This window comes from Miniopterus schreibersii (genome assembly GCF_964146895.1).
Source record: "Miniopterus schreibersii genome assembly, chromosome: X".
NCBI lineage: Eukaryota > Metazoa > Chordata > Mammalia > Chiroptera > Miniopteridae > Miniopterus > Miniopterus schreibersii.
In genome coordinates, this window is record NC_138104.1 from 55,215,658 (window position 1) to 55,233,666 (window position 18,009).

At 39.1% G+C, this 18,009-nt stretch overlaps 2 pseudogenes across 2 annotated transcripts; one reads left to right on the plus strand and one right to left on the minus strand.

The window, feature by feature from the left end:
- Positions 1–15,672: 15,672 nt before the first annotated feature.
- Positions 15,673–16,188, minus strand: LOC308551402 (CCHC-type zinc finger nucleic acid binding protein pseudogene; annotated as a pseudogene). The gene has a single exon. The product of its transcript is annotated as a CCHC-type zinc finger nucleic acid binding protein pseudogene (transcript).
- Positions 16,189–16,685: 497 nt separating this feature from the next.
- On the plus strand, positions 16,686–17,296 carry LOC308551312 (eukaryotic translation initiation factor 4E pseudogene; annotated as a pseudogene). The gene has a single exon. The product of its transcript is annotated as a eukaryotic translation initiation factor 4E pseudogene (transcript).
- The last annotated feature ends 713 nt before the right edge of the window (positions 17,297–18,009 follow it).

An 18,009-nucleotide genomic window follows, 5' to 3' on the forward strand; every position in this document is an offset into this window, starting at 1 on the left:
CACACCAAAAAAAAAAAAAAAAAGCTTAAAAAAAAGAAAGAGAAAGAAAAGTAACGCTTGGAGAGAGAGATGTATATTGTTGTTAATACTGGTGAAAATTTAGAAAATAATAATAAACTAAAATGTAAAAAATAGAGAAGCTACTGGGAGATAAAAGAAGCAGAGAAAAGATTCTGAAAGAAGGGCCAGCAAAAAATTAAGGGACAGAAGAGGAATAGTATAATAGTTGAATATGAGAAAACAAAAATACAATAAAGAGAATAAGAGAAACTAACAATCGAACAAATGTACAGGAAGACAGTAGGGAGGATAATGAAAGAATGAAAGAAAAGTAGAGAAAGAAAGAAAAAAAGGATAAAAAAGTTATGCCAATGGATCGAGAGGAGAGAGAGAGATATAGCCCAGGCAGGGAGGTAGTCTGGTAAGAGATTTGGGGGAAACTATAGAGGAAAGCAGTAAGGTTGGTTATAATGATAAAGTCCCAGTCATTAAGCAGGGATATCAAGAAAGTCTTGATGTTAGAAGCAAGGATAAAACAAAACAAAGCAAATAAGCAAAACAAAACTAAAAACAAGTGAAGCAAAAGAAAATTCTTTTATAAAAAAATAGGAAAAAAAATTTAGTTAAGAAAATGTTTTAAAAACATTTTTTTTAATTATTTATAAAATTTAAAAAGAAAAAACAAATTTTCTCTCCTTTCTCTTCATCCTAAGGGAAAAAGAGAAAAAATAAACAAACCCTCAAAAAAAACCAAACCAATAAAACCAAAACAAAAACAAAAACAAAAAACAGAAGAAAAAAAGGTGGTCAATCAGGTTAGTTTCTTCTGGGCAGCTTATGTTGTCTGAGGGTCACTGTTTTGTGTGCTGATTTCAGTTTTCCTGGGAGGTACTTGTGTATCACCCAATGTGAGGAGCTGTCTAGGTTTGCCTCTGGTGTCCTTAGGTAGATGGTTGATCTGAGACTCTCCGTCGACCACCTCCTCTTGTCAACTATTTTTCAACCTCGTAGTTGCCTGGCCCTACCCCAGAGTCTTCTCTAGAGTCTTTAGGGTGCGGAGTGGCTAGTTTAGCCCAGGCTGTCACTCCCCTTAGAGGTGTCATTGTCAAGCGCTCACTCTGCAGGAGTTAGTCTTTGTTCCACAGCCAGTTCCTCTGTCCCTACCCTGTCCTCTGATTCTAGTTCCCCGTGCTCTGTCTTGCTGCAGTTTCAAATAGATTTCAGCCTGTTGCCTTTTCTGTATGGGCCATTTCAGCAACCTGGGCTCAGTGGGTTTGATTAAAAACACATTCTGGCCTGGCTGGGTGTGGCTCAGCAGTTGAGCGTCAACCTAGGATCCAGGCGATAGGGGGTTCAATTCCCAGTCAGGGCACATGTCCAGGTTGCAGGCTTGATCCCCAGTTGGGGGTGTGCAGGAGGCAGCCGATCAATGACTCTCATCATTGATGTTTCTATCTCTCTCTCCCTCTCCTTTCCTCTCTCTGAAATCAATAAAGATATATTTTTTTAAAAAAAGATTAAAAACATTCCAGTGAGCCCTTTGCCTGCCCTGCCCCCAGCAGGGGTTTTAGCTTTTCCACCAGTTCCCAAACAACAGTCCCTGAGAGTCGTACTCTTATAAAGTCCTCCTGTGAGCTGCTCTCCCTTGCCCCTCGGGACTGTGCCCTGTGGGGGTGTCTGGGGCTTTAGTGAGTTGGGCCCTCCCCTTTCTTATTAGGGTCGGTGCTCCTGGCTGCAAGAGAGGCCAGCGGGCTCCGCTCCTCCCTGCTCAGCTCTTGTTGGCTGGTTGCACCAGGCCCTGCCCTTCAGACTGTCTTCTGTGCAGACCCCAATCCCAGCCTCTGCTGATCTGTCTGCACAGTGCATGCTGGGAAGTTGGGAGCCAGTTCTGCAATCAAACTTGCAAAGGCACAAAGCGACACACAAGCAGAAAGCCTCCCTGCAAGTTCCAGCTGCCCGGGCACCAAGGCACCCAGCGGGAGGGGACCCAAAGTCAGCTCCATGCAACTCCCCACACCACAGGTCTTAGCAAAGCTGGGGCGGCTTCCTGCACCACCAAGGTGCCCCTCCAGAGTGTTGGCTGATCCTAGCCTCTCTGCACCGTTGCTCAGGGCAGGAGGACACTCTCAGGGCTGGTCACAGATCCCAGCCTCTCGGCACCAGAGCTCAGAGCCGGAGGGCTCCTCCCCTCCCCCACGCCATGCAGATTCAGCGCTTTCTGGGGCTCAACACAATGCCCCACAGGGAAGCAGAGGGTCCCCTTGTGCAGCTGCTCAGCGCAGTCCTCTGGTCCCCTACCACTTGGGTGCCACAGACCTTGGGACAGCCTTTCCTATGGTCAGCACCCGAGCATTAGACGCCAGTCACAGCTGCCACTAGAAGCTTTATTTTGCTAGGAAGGCGCCGTCTGCCATTAGAGGCTTGTTTTCCTAGGAAGGCGCCGTTCCCTCTGGGACTCACCACTTCCCAGGGTCCCTCTGCCCTGTGCGCGGGGCGCTCCTTCCCTTCTCATCACTCTGGGTGTGGGATCCCCGCTTTTGGATGCTGTCTGCACTCCCGAGGGAAGGGAGCTTTCCAGCCTCTTAGCCTTCATGCTTGAAGCCCAGCACAGGCTGCAGGGGGGACTCCCCCTTTCTACACCCCCCCCTTACCGGACTCCATGGTGTTTCTTCAGTGTTCCCCACTCACACTCTGTCCACTCAGGTATGTTTCAATGTTTTTTTCAAGCTGGTTATGTAGTATTTTAGGAGTAAATCGAGTCGGTGGCTGAGAGCAGAGGAGCTCTGCTGCTTCTCACAGGGCCTCCATCTTCCCTCCCCATTTTTTAATTGGATTGTTTGTCTTCATTCTGGTGAGATGTTTCTGTACTTTATATATTTTTGAAATTAAACCCTGATCATTGGCAAATATGTTCTCCCATACAGTGGGTTCCCTTTTAATTTTGATGTTGGTTTCTCTTGCTGTGCAGACATTTTAGTTTGATGAAGTCTCATTTGTTTATTTTTTTCTTTGTTTTCCTCTCCCAAGGACATATATCTGCAAAAATATTGCTATGAGAGATGTCTGAGATTTTACTGCCTATGTTTTCTTTTAGGATTTTTATGGTTTTGCAACTTACACTTAAATCTTTTATTCATTTTTATTTTATTCTTATGCATGGTGCAAGTTGGTGGTCTAGTTTCACTTTTTGCATGTACCTGTCCAATTTTCCCAGAACCATTTTTTGAAGATACTGTTTTTATTTCATCATATGCTCTTGCCCCCTTGGTGATATATTTATTGGGCATAATGGCTTGGGTCGATTTCTGGGTTTTCTGTTTTGTTCCTTTGAACTATGTATCTGTTCTTGTGCAATACCAGGCTCTTTTGATTACACTGACTTTGTAGTATAACTTTCTATTCAGTATTGTGGTCCCTCTGACTTTGTTCTTCTTTCTTAAGATTGCTGTGGCTAATTCAGACGTCTCTTTTGGTTCCATATAAGTTTTTGGAGTATTTTTTCTATATCTGTGAAATATGTCATTGGTATTTTAATAATGATTGCATTGAATACGTAGATTGCATTCAGTAGTATGGATATTTAAATGATGTTAACTTTTCCAATCCATGAACATGGTATATACTTACACTTGTTTATATCTTCTTCTATCTCTTTGTTCAATGTCATGTTATTTCCAAGCACAGGTCTTTTACTGCCTTGGTTAAGATTATTCTTAAGTATTTCAAAGATAGAGCACATGTTAAGGTAGAAACCAAGTCTCTGCAAGTTCAAGAAGACTAAAATCATATCAAGCTTCTTCTCAGATCACAATGGCATAAAACTAGAGATCAACTATAATGAAAACATTCAAGGGGAAAGGAAGATGGCAACACTCTGAAAAGAAGCATTGTGTCCTTGCTTCGAACCACAGACTTGACTTACAGCTAAAATACTGTGTAGCCAGCTTGAAAAAACAAGGGAAATATACATGATTGGACATATGTTGAGTAAGGATCACTGAAGAAACATCATAGAATCTGGTAAGAGAAGGGGAGCATAGAAAGGAGGAGTCCCCTCTGAAGACAGTGCTCAGCTGCAAGGCCCTTGGGTTAGAGGCTGCAAAGCTCCCTCCCCTTGGGGGTGTGGACTGACTTCCAAAAGCTGGGATCTCAAACCCAGTGTGAAGGAGAAGGGAAGGAGAGCCCATGCATGGTGGACAGAGGGAGCCAGGGGTACAGTGTGCCTGCAAGGAGGAGACCATGCCTTCCCAGTGAAACAACATGCCTAACAGCAGCAGCCGGGGCTAGAGACTTTCACCCTGGGTACAAACCTCAAGAAAGGCTGTCCCATATATTGTAGATTCCAAATAGAAAGGAGCCAGAGGGCTGCATTCAGCAGTGACCTAAATGTAACCTCTGCTTTCCTGTAAGGCATTGTGTAGAAGCCCAGAAAGCATTTGAACTGTATGACATAGGGATGGGGAAGAAAGCCTTCTCACAGCCAAAGAGGGACTCAAGCCACCAACAGGGCAGATTGGGATTCCAGCCACCAGAGCTGCCAGTGGGACTCCCACAGCCAGAGAGAGGGAGTAGAGTGGCCAGCACAGTGTATCGAGGATTTTTGACCTGCTCTGAAGAGAGGCCAAATAGCATGCATGGAGGTACCCTGGCTTTACTGAGATCAGTTATGTAAGAGACCTATGTGGCAATGACTTTGTGACCCCCCTCCTGCTTGGATCGGAGGCATGGGGGCAAAGGGACCTCGCAAGGTGGGTTCTCTGCCTATTGTTGCTTTGTACATTTTTAATTGCTGAATGGGCGACCAATTTCCTGGCTTACACTGGGGAGACAGACCAGAAAAGCTGGGATTTGTGCCTGCATTGTGGAGAGTTTGAATTGAGCTCCTTATGAGATTAACCAAACAGATCTGGGAAAGGAGGGGCAGAACATGCCTACCTCTCCTGCAGGCTAGGAGCACTACCTCCAACAGGAAAGGGGCTAATTCAGCTCACTGAAGCCCCAGTATCCCCCACAAAGCACATTCCTGAGGAGGAAGGGAGAACAGGACAACAAAAGAAGAGTAAGACTCCCAGAGAGTATTGTTTTGGAACTGGAGGAAAAGCTTAAAACCTTTTCTGGGTGCTGGGCAGGCAACATGCTCACCAGAGTCTCTTTTGAACAAACCCATTGAGCCCAAACTGCTGAAACTGCACATAGAGAGAAGGTAACAGACTGAATAGAGAAAGGTAACAATCTGAACGTGCAGCAGGCCATTTTGGGGGAACTAGAATCGGAGGATTTGGTAGAAAAAGAGAAGTTGGCTAACTTTCCCACAGTGAGTGCCTGATAATGAAATCTCTAAGTAAGAGGAGCAACAACAGAAACTACACTAACTGGCCTGCACCCTAGACTCTCTTCAGAAGACTCTGGAGAAAAACCACACAACCACAAGGGGAGGTAAAATAGCTCACAGGAGGAGGTTGTCCACAGAGAGCTTCAGACCTACCAGCTACATAAGGACACCAGAGCCAAACCTAGGTAGCTCCTGACATTGGTTGACATACAAATACCTCTAAGGAGACCTTAAATCAGCATTCAAAACAGTGAGCCTCAGACAACATAAGCTGCCCAGAAAAAACTCACCTGGTTGTCTTTAAATTTTTTTAATTTTAATTTTAATTTTAATTTTTACAAAAAGAGGAAAAAGAATTTTTAATTGATTTTAATTTTGTAATTAATTTTTTTAGGATTTATTTTTGTCTTATTTTGTTTGTTTTTTGTTTTGTTTTGGTTTTTGTTCTATTAGCAAGATTTTCTTGATATTTACTGCTTTATTATTGGGATATTATCATTATAATAAATAAGTTTTTAAATTTTTTCTATTGTTCCACCATATCTCTTATTGGCCTCATTCCCTGCCCTTGCTTTACCTCTCTCCTCCTTCCATTGGCATAACTTTTTTTTTCTTTTTCTCCCCTTTTTAGATTCTGTCTTCCTGTCTTTTTCTTCGTTTTTGTCTTTTTATTTTTAATTTTTCAACTATTTTTCTATTCCTACTCTCTACTCTTATTTTTTTGCTCACCTTAATTTCCTTTCAGAATCTCTTCTCTGCCCCTTTATTTCCTAGTAGCTTCTCTATTTTAGAAATTTTTATTTTATTTTATTTTTACTAGTAGCAATAGTATCCTTTTCTCTCTTTCTTTTTTGCTTTATTATTTGTGTTCTTGCTTTGCTTTCCCAAATCTACTTTCTATTGGGGGTTTTCATTGTGACTGTCAAGATATTTTGTAAGTTTCTGTTTGTTTCCTGACAGTTTGGTTGTGTGTTGATTTGACCGGTCAGCACCTGTACAACAGCTCACAGGAAGTGGTTGTGGTTGAGCCTCACAGTTAGCCAGCCTGAGAGGAGGGTTTTACCATGAACCAATCAACAACAATCTAGACTCAATCACAACCAGAGAGCCCCAAAAACTCACAAAAGGGACACCAACAAAAGGGAAAAAACTAGAGCATATAGCTCAGAAGTATAAGGAAAAAACACCTCTGTGCTCCACTGACATGCAGTGCAAAATCCCATCCCACAAGACTGGGAGACAGCAAATATATTTAATATACAGGTACAAGCACTAAGTCACTAAAATGGAGAGACAAAAAACAACCCCCAAACTAAAGAAAAGGAAAAAATCACCAGAAAAAGACCTTGATGTCATGTAGTTAAGCAAATTATCAGAAATAGAGTTCAGAGTAATCGTTATAAAGATGCTCAAGGAAATTAATGAGAACCAAAAGAGACTTAATGGGAGGGTCAAGGAACTTAGTTAAAGCTTTATCAGCATAAAAAAAGATATAGATATGATAAATAAGAACCAGAGAGATATGAAGAATACCATACATGATGATACCAAGAATACATTGGAAGGAATTAAAAACAGACTCTAAGAAGCAGAGGATATAATAAGTGAATTAGAAGATAAAGCAGAAAAAAAATCACTCAATCAGAGCAGCAAAAAGAAAAAAAACAAAACACTTAAGAAGCATAAGGACAGTTTAAGGGAACTTTGGGACTACATGAAGCAAAACAACTATTGCATCATAGGGGTACCAGAGGGGGAGAAAAGAAAGCAAGGAATAGAGAACCTGAGAGAAGAAAAATTGACAGAAAAATTTCCTAAGCATGTGAGGGAGAAACTCACACAAATTCAGGAAGCACAGAGGGTTCAAAACAAGAGGAACCCAAAGAGACCCACTCCAAAACACATCATAATTAAAATGGAAAATGTTAAGGACAAAGAGAGAATATTAAGGGCTGCGAGAGACAAGCAGTGACATACAAGGGAGTCCTCATAAAGCTGACAGCTGATTTCTCAACAGAAACACTTCAGGCCAGAAGGGATTGCATGAAGTTCTCAAAGTAATGCAAAGCAAGAATCTGCAACCAAGACTGCTTTATCTAGCAAGGCTATCATTTAAAACTGAAGGTGAAATAAAAAGCTTCCCAAGCAAAAGAAGGCTAAAAGAGTTCAGTACCACCAAACCAGCATTGCAAGAAATGCTAAAAGGACTGTTTAAAAAAAAAGAACTTGAAAGAAAGGTACATCAACATAAAGTGAAAAAATGGCATTAAATAAATATACATCAATAATAACCATAAATGTGAATGGACTAAATACTCCAATCAAAAGACATAAGGTAGCTAAAAGATTAAGAAAAGACCCATAAATATGCTGTCTACAAGAGACCCACCTGAGAGCAAAAGATTCACACAGGCTAAAAGTGAAGGGATGGAAAAAAATATGCCATGTAAATGGAAATGAAAAAAACATGGGGTAGCAATACTTATTTCTGTCAAATTAGACTTCAAAATAAAGACCATAACAAGAGACAGAAAGGGTCACTACATAATACTATAGGTATCAATTGAACCGGAGGAAATAACCCTTATAAATATATATGTACCCAATATATAAAAATTTTCTTGGTGGAATTTAAGGGGGAGATCAACAGCAACACAATCATACTGAGGGACTTTAAAACCACACTGTCGTCATTGGACTGATCATCAAAAACAAAAAAAAATCAACAGGGAAACAGAGACCTTAAATGACACACAAGTTGTAATAGATTTCATTGACATTTTCAGAACGTTTCATCCCAAAGCACCAGGATATACATTCTTCTCAAGTGCACATGCAATATTGTCAAAGTAGACCACATGTTATGACACAAAACAAGTCTCTAAAGTTGAAGAAGATTGAGATCATATTAAGCATCTTCTCAGATCACAATGACATGAAACTAGAAATCAACCGCTATAAGAAAACCTCAAAAATATTCAAACACATGGGGGCTAAATAGCATGTTATTAAATAATGAATGGATTACCAATGAGATCAAGGAAGAAATCAAAAACTTCCTGGAAAAAAAAATGAAAATGAACAGACAACTACCAAATATCTGTGGGACACAGTGAAAGCAGTCCTGAGAGGAAATTTCATAGCATTACAAGCATGCCTCAAGAAACAAGCAAAAGCTCTAATAAACCATCTGACACTACAACTAAAAGAATTAGAAAGGAAACAGCAAGAAAAGCCCCAAGGAAAAAGAAGGAAAGAAATAATAAAGATCAGAGCAGAAATTAATGACATAGAGAGTAGAAAATCAATACAAAAAATCAATGAAACCCAGAGCTGGTTCCTTGAAAAGGTAAATAAGATTGATGAATCTTTAGCCAGACTCACCAAGAAACAAATAGAGAGCAGCCAAATAAATAAATTCAGAAAAGAAAGAGGCAATATAAAAACCAACCCAACAGAATTACAAAGCATTGTAATTCTGCCAACAAACTGGACAACCTGGGTGAAATGGACAAATTCCTAGAAATATACAATCTTCCAAAGCTGAATCAGGAAGAATCAGAAAACCTGAATAAGCCAATAACAACCAGAGAAACTGAAGCAGTAATCAAAAATACTTCCAGCAAACAAAAGTCCTGAAACAGTTGGATTTACAGGTGAGTTTTACTAAACATTCAAAGAATTAACACCTATCCTTCTCAAACTATTCCAGAAAATTCAACAGCAGGGAAAATTCCCAAACTCTTTATGTGCCCAGCATCATCCTAATCCCAAAACCAGATAAAGACACTGCAAAGAAAGAAACTTAAAGACCAATATCCCTGATGAACATAGATGCTAAAATCTTCAACAAAATACTAGCAAACCAGATCTAGCTATACATTAAAAAGATTATACACCAAGACGAAATGGGATTCATTCCCAGGATGCTATGCTGGTATATTTCCAGTCATTAAATGTGATAATCACATAAACAAAGTGAAGGACAAAAATCATATGATCATATCAATAGGTGCAGAAAAAGCATTTGACAAAATCCAGCACCCATTTTTGATATAAACTCTCAGCAAAGTAGAAATAGAGGGAACTTCCATACTTCAACATAATAAAGGCCATATATGACAAACCTACAGCCAATATTATACTCAACAGTCAAAAACTAAAACAATTGCCCTTAAAAACAAGAACAAGACAGGGTTGGCTGCTTTCATCACTCTTATTCAACATAGCACTGGAAGCTCTTGCCACAGCCATCACATGGGAATAAAACATAAAATGTATCCAAATTAAAAAAGAGGAAGTAAAACTGTCATTATTCACAGATGGCATGACATTGTGCATAGAAAACTCTAAAGACCCCACCAAAGTACTACTAGATTTGATAAATGAATTCAGTAAGGTGCTCGATACAAAATTAACATCCAAAAATTGACCACATTTTTTACACCAACAATGAACTCTCAGAAAAAGAAACTAATAAAGTAATACCATTGCAACTAAAAAAATAAGATACCTAGGAATAAACTTAACCATGGATGTAAAAGACCTGTGCTCAGAAAACTCCATGACACTGCAGAAAGAAATAGAGGAAGATATAAACAAGTAGAAGAATATACCACGTACATGGATTTGAAGAATTAATATCATTAAATTGTCCATACTACCCAAAGCAATGTATAGATTCTATGCAATTCCTATTAAAATACCAACAGCATATATCACAGAGCTGGAAGAATATTCCAAAAATTTATATGGAACCAAAAAAGATCCCAAAGAGCAGCAGCAATCTTGAGAAAGAAGAACAGAGTGGGAAGGATCACTTTACCAGATATCAAACTGTACTAATAAACCACTGTAACCAAAACAGCCTGGTATTTGTACAATAGACATAGATCAATGGCACAGAACAGGGACCCCAGAAATAGACCCATGCCATTATGTTCAGTTAATATTTTACAAAGGAGGAAAGAGCATACAATGGAGTAAAGACAGCCTCTTCAGTAAATGGTGCTGGAAAAACTGGACAGGTACATGCAAAAAAATGAAACAAGGTCACCAACTTACTCCACACAGAAGAATAAATTCAAAATGGAAAAAAGACTTAAATATAAATCACAAAACCATAAAAGTCCTGGAAGAAAACATAGGCAGTAAAGTCACAGACATCTCACATAGTGGAATTTTCACCAGTACATCTCCTAGGGCAAAAAATAAATAATAAATAAATAAATAAATAAATAAATAAATAAATAAATAAATGGGATTACATCAAACTAAAAAGCTTCTGCACAGCAAAAAGAAAACAGCCTCAAAATGCAAAGGAACCTCATGGTCTGTGAGGACATATTTGCCAAGGATGCATCTGATAAGGGGCTAATTTCCAAAGTATACAAAGAACTCATACAACTCAACAAGAGGAAAACAAGCAATCCAATTAAAAAATGGGCAAAGGACCTGGATAGACACTTCCCCAAAAAAGACAGATGGCCAAGAGACAGATGAAAAAATGCTCAAAGTCGTTAATCATCAGAGAGATGCAAATTAAAACCACAAAGAGGTATCACTTCACACCTGTCAGAATGGCTAGCATCAACAAATCAACAAAGGACACATGCTGGCGAGGATGTGGAGAAAGGGTAACCCTGGTACACTGCTGGTGGGAATGCAGACTGGTGCTGCCACTTTGGAAAACAGTATGGTTTCCTTAAAAAATTAAAAATGGAACTGCCTTTTGATTCAATGATCTCACTTCTAGGAATACATCCTAAGAATCCTGAAACACCAATCAGAAGGAATATATACACCCCTATGTTCATAGCAGCACAATTTACAATAGCTAAGATTTGGAAACAGCCCAAGTGCCCATCAGTGGATGAGTGGATAAAAAAAGCTATGGGACATTTACACCATGGAATGCTATGCAGCTGTAAAGAAGAAGGATCTCTTACCCTTTGGGAGAGCATGGATACACCTGGAGAATATTATGCTAAGGGAAATAAGCCAGGCAGAGAAAGACAAATATCACATGATCTTGCTTATATGTGGAATCTAAAGAACTTAATAAACTGATAAGCAAAATAGATTCAGTGACATAGAAGCATGGAACAGACTGACAAATCTCTGAGGAAAAGCAGAGGTGGGTGGGTGGAGAAAACTTAACGTAAGAATTTATATGCAGCCCGGCTGGGAGTGGCTCAGCAGTTGAGCATTGACCTAGGATCCAGGAGATTGTGGTTCGATTCCCAGTCAGGGCACATGCCCGGGTTGCCAGCTCTATCCCCGGTGGGGGGCATGCAGGAGGCAGCGGATCAATGATTACCCTCATCATTGATGTTTCTCTCTCTCTCTCCTTTCCTCTCTGAAATCAATAAAGATATTTAAAAGAATTATATGCATAACCCATGGACACAGACAATAGTGTGGTGGAGGCATGGGATGGGGAGTGGGTGCAGAGTAGAAGAGGTCAATGGGGAGACAAAGGGTACATCTATAATATTTTCAACAATAAAGATACATTTTTTTAAAAAAGATTATTGTTGCCTGGCCGGAAGTGGCTCAGCGGACGAGCATAGACCTAAGATCCAGGAGATTGCTGTTCAATTCCTGGGCAGGGCACATGCCCAGCCAGGGGCGTGCAGGAGGCAGCAGATCAATGATGACTCTCATCATTGATGTTTTTCTGTCTCTCCCTCTCCCTTCCTCTTCCCCTTCTGAAATCAATAAAGATATATTTTTTAAAAATTTAAAAATAAATAAATAAAAAGATTATTGGTATACAATTAAATTTTACAGACCTTAAAAATAAAATAATAAAATAAAACACAATTGATATCTTGTTTTCAGCAAGGTGCAAGCCAAATAGAAGGCATTTTTTCGAAAGAGAAAAGATAATTCTGTCCTCTCCGGGACCTCAGAAAAAAAAGTCTGTGAGTTAATATTGTTCATCTGGAATGGAGCAGGGAGGAATGAAGCAGTGTATAGAATGGAGAAATTACATACTTCTGGTTGAAGTCTTCCGTGTGATCTCATTATTCTGGTTGAAGTAGATTATCAGAATGTGGGGCAGTCACTTTCTTTTTTTTCCTTTTTTTTAATTTTATTTTTGTTTAAAATATTGCAGATGTCCCTTTTTCTCCCCAATGACCCATTCCACCCTGTCCCATCCTCACTTTCAAATATAAACTTGTACGTGAAACACTAACTCAACTGTGTTTGGGGGGTTATCTTGTGTGTGGTTTTTTTTTGTTGTTGTTGTTGTTTTCTTTTTCTTTTTCTTTAATGACCCATGCTAACATTTTTTACATTGAGGACAACAAAATGGAATTTTCTCCATGTTCCTCTATGATCATTGGTGAATTTACCACATAGATAAAAATGCCCATATTACTCTGTTTACACAATAAAAAAACCATATTATGAAAAAAAAAAATAATAATGTTGACTTAGTTTGGTTTAAAGGTGAATCTTTAAAGGATAATCAGGAATGTTACTGAGCTGAATATACAGTAACTTCCATGGTGGGCATAACTAAAGGTCCTTAGTTACCTGAACAAAATCTGCCCAACAAGCCTAATTGTTCTAACTCAGGCATGTCAATTGGCCAAAGATCAAATAACCAATAGTTACACTGACAGTAACTATGCCTTTGGTGTAGCTCACAACTTTAGAATGTTGTGGAAGCAGCAAGACTTAATTTTCTAAGGCAGCTCAAAAAGAATGGAAAATAAATTGCAGAATTATTAGATGTCATAAGAAAATTAAAACAATTGGCAATTATCAAAATTCCAGGACATTCTAAAGCTGTCACCATGGAAGCAAAAAGAACTTATTTAGTTAATGCTGCAGCTCGACCTGTTTTACCATTCCCAAGGAAAATGAACAGAGGTTCCTTATATCCAAGACTTTATGGCATCCCAAGGTGACTCTAAGCTATGTGCTGTATATAAACTAGAAAAATATGCCCAAAACGGAAAGAAACATCCCAAAAATGGGCAAATGGATTTGTTAGTCCATCATCAACAATTGAGCAACAACCGATATGTTGAAGAAACTCTTACCCACTTATAAGCAAGTCAATTGAACTTATTTCAGCTATTCCTTTCTAAATTAGTAAAATTGATAAGAATTATTGAATATCTAGATATTTTGAAACAACATGAAATACTGAAGCATTGATTGCTAGACAAGTTTTGGGTTTGCCTGCTTTTGTTTTTGTTGCAGAGAGGCTGTGGAGTGGATCTGAAGCTGTTAATAAATGTCTAGTGCTTTGTTAGAGGTGTGTTTCTTGAAAGTAAGTGTGTTTGCCAATAGAGGAACTTAGGTTCTAAAGGTTATAAATGTGTTCATAAAAATAAATTTAGGTGGCCCTGGTTGGTGTTGCTCATTTGGTTGGAGTGTCATCCCATATACTAGAAGGTGGCAGTTTCGATTCCAGGTCAGGGCATATACCCAAGTTGCAAGCCAACTTGCATCCCTGTTGGGGACACATGCAGGATGAAACCCATCAATGCCTCTCTCTCCCTTTCTCTCTCTCACTCACTCTCTCTTCCTCTCTCTAAAAATCAATTTTTTTAAAAAAGTGGAAAAAATCATATTAAAAAAATCAATCTAAGGAATTCTGGTTGCTTACCTTTTTTGTTATCATTGAAAATTGAGGTTTCTAAAAGTTAGAAATTCTAATTAAGTTGGAAAGAAATTATATAATTTTTATAATAGAAAATATAAAGTACAGAGATGCATTTTTAAGGGACCACTCTGCAGAGACCACAAATCCCCATATTGTGATTGAGTTCATTGTTGGCCGTTAACTATCCTATACCCACCTATGTAAAAGAAATGTGTCTATCATTTTACTTTTTATCCAATTCCAGAGGTTTCCCCACTTTGCTTTGTCCTACTTCCCTAATCTATCCCCAATGGATTTCATCTACTCTTTTGATTGCAATGTATTAAACAAAGTGCAAAACTGCCATTCTCTGAAGCATAATGTCAACCTGTTGAGATTTTGCTTCTCGGCAATTGTTGACAGTTTGGCTCAAATAAACTCACAAAAATTCTCTATAGGTTTAAATGTTTCTTACTTTGACAACTGTTATGGAGGTTCATAAAATAATGTGACTTCAGTTATATTTCTTGTACCATTTAAGTTTATGGGCACAAGATTTTACCCTCTACAATATTCTTTCTACTATAAATTGTATTTCATTCTGGTTTGATGTGTAGTATTGTTATCATTGTTATTTTCTAAATTATTTTTCATTACAATTTCAATTCTCTCTTGACACAATAGTTATCTCCTCCTATCCCAAGTTTTATTTACAGTTTAAAAGTGCCCTTTATATTTTATAGAAATTCAGTTGTTTTTCAGATATGATTTTAAAAAATAGATTTCAGCATGTGAAACTGAACATTTTTGTATCTGTGAAAATACATTTTTTCAGAAACTAAATATAAATATAAATTTTTATCTATGAAAATGTGTATTTTTGAAATTATTGAAGGCCCAATTCATGTTCAATCTTAATGTTTATACTTATGTTCTTAGATTTTTAAAGTATGTAAGTCCAAATTTTGCCATCAATGTATGTCCACAATTTGCTGCTTAGGTTTTTTATTAGGTTGGTTTTTTTCTCATTGCTCTCTCTCTTTAAGCTCTTTAAACACTCTAGGTAGAATCAGATAAAAGTTTCTTTTAATGTTATTTAAAAGGTAACGAAGGAAAAAAAAAAAGGTAACGAAGTCAGATAATTCAAAGCAATTAATACATAATAAATTAAAGTTACTTTGTCAAGGTCATAGTCATTTCTAGAATCAGCTTTATTTATGTGATGAATCTCTGAGGAAATGTTGTCTCCTCAGGGTGCCTTGTGTATCTAAAACAATCATGTGTGCTCCCCCCCAACACACATAAGCTCTATCCTTTTACCTGATGTTCTTTTTCTCTGAAGCAATTTCTCTTCATCTGAGACACTACATATTTTGCTTCATAGATTCTAGGCCTGTGTTCTCAAACTTGCTCTAATTTATTTACTGATGTATCCCAAACTCCTCCAATAGTAGCTAGCACACAGTAGGTCTTAATTAAGCTTAAATAAAAATACATCAAAAGGACCTAGAAATTGCCTTAAGCTGAGAATGTTTCAATAAGTGGATTCACTAGTGGTGCAGAAACACATTAATTATAAGATGTGTACAAACCCTTTCCTCCTTTAACTTGGTGATTAAAATTAACTGGCCTGGGAGTAGCCTCCATTCATCAACCTTTGGTCAGTGAAGAGGTTTTCAGAGAAAATAATATAATTATCAATCAGCAAAAGGGGGGGGGGCATGAAGGAAAAAATTTAAGCTGTAGCTTCAGTGGGGCAGTCCCGGGCTAAATGCCCGGACTTTCCACAGCGGTAGCAGTTGACTTCCATTGTCTTGCTGCAGTTGATGGCCACATGGCCGGTCTCCCCACACCGGTAGCACTTGACTTGGGTGCAGTCTTTCTGAATATGACCATATTCACCACAAGAGTAGCACTTCTGCTCATCCTGACGGTCACAATCCCGAGCCAGATGGCCTGGTCTGCCACAAGCATAACAGCACTGCTCTCTTGCGCGCTTAGGCTCCACACAATCCTTGGCGATGTGGCCACTTCTCCCACAATTGTAACAGATGGCTTCGAGAAGGTCACAGTTCTTAGCGTGATGACCAGATTCACCACAGCGGTAACAGATGTCAGGTAGGGTGGCAGAACTACACTGACAACCTCTGCCAGGGCCTCTAGATCTTCGCCCTGGAGCTTGTCCTCCTCTAGGGCATCCCCGGGCCCAGTGGCCAGAGCATCCACACTTGAAACATTCCTTACTGCTCATGGCTGCAGTGAGATCTTCCAGTGAGCCGGTGCACCACTGCCCCAGAGGTTCCGAGGCAGCTCTCCTTAGTGTGACTTAGAAAGCAGTGGCTGTTTTTGTCAGGAGCCTCAACGACATCACACATGGCTTGAGCACAGCCCCATTATTGTGTCACAGGCGTTCCAACTGCTATCCCTCCTTTCTTCCTGTCCTTGAAGCCGAAAGCACGGGGGGGGGGGGGCTGTTTTCCGTTTGTTTGTTTTTTAATAAAAGCTTGGATCATTAAGTTTGAGTTTGATTCCTTCACTGTTCAGAAAATGTGCTCTGTAGGACTTCTTATAATTAAGACTTAGACCTTCTTTGTGGACTAGTAGATGATCAGTTTTTATGTATGTGCTATGGACACAGGAAAAATGTGTGCGATGTATCTAAATCCAGTAAATGAAAGAAACAAATTATAACAAATTAGAGTAAACCATGTTTTGTTTTAAAAAGTAAAATACAGACATGGATCTAAAATGGCGACTGTGGAACTGGAAACCACCCTTACTCCTAATCTCCAGCCTACAGTAGAAGAGAAAACAGAATCTAACCAGGAGGTTGCTAACCCAGAACACTGTATTAAACATCCTTTAAAGAACATATGGGCACTCTGGTTTTTTAAAAATGATAAAATTTGGCAAGCAAACCTTCGGCTGATCTCTGAGTTTGATACTATTGAAGACTTTGGGGCTCTGTGCAACCACATCTAGTTGTCTAGTAAATTAACGCGGGGCTGTGACTACTCACTCTTTAAGGATGGTATTAACCCTATGTGGGAAGATGAGAAAAACAAGGAGGGCGATGGCTAATTACATTGAACAAACAGCGGAGAGGAAGTGACCTCAATCGCTTTTGGCTAGATACAGTAAGCTGCTGTGCCTTGTTGTAGGATCTTTTGGTAACTACAGAAATAATGTACCTGGAGCTGTTGTTAAGGTTAGAGCTAAGAGTGGCTTTACATATACATATAGGAAGGCTATACAAGGAAAGGTTAGGATTTCCTCCAAAGATGGTGATTGGTTATCAGTCCCATGCACATACAGGTACTAAGAGCAGCTCCACCACTAAAAATAGGTTTGTTGTTTAAGAAGACACCTTCGCAATATTCTCATAGGATACTCCGTCAAGCAATGGAGATTGGGGAACTGAACCAAAGCTTCTTCAAAAGCAGAGTGGACTGCATTTAAATTTGATTTCCATCTAAATGTTGCAAAGATATAAGAGAAGTCTCATTCGCCTTTGTCTTGTACTTCTGTGTTCATTTTTTTATTTCTTTCTTTTTTTTCTGCTAGAGTGTCCACTTACCCAATCAAAGAATTACACTACTCATCATCCCCAGAATCCATAAATGTTTCTGGCGCACTCTGTAATAGCTAGAGGAATTACTATTGCATACATATTTTAGCAATCCACAATGTTAAAAAAGAACTTGCATTTCTGTACCTTACAGGAAAAGAATTCTGTTTATGTCCCATTGTATGCAGAAGCATATTTTGCTTGTTTAAAAGAGTATGATGCATAGTTTTCTAGCAATTTTCTTTTTCTGTTTGTTTGTTTGCTTTTTATCTTTATTGTTCAAAATATTACAGATGTCCCCTTTTTACCACCATTGATCCCCTCCAACCCGCATCCACCCCACCTCAAGGCCTTCCCCATACCAATGTCTGTGTCCATGGGTTATGCTTATGAACATATAAATTCTTTGATTAATCTCTCCCTGCCCACTCCTCCATCTCCGCCTTCCCTGTGAGATCCCTCAGTCTGTTCCATGCTTCTGTCTCGGGATCCATTTCCTTCATC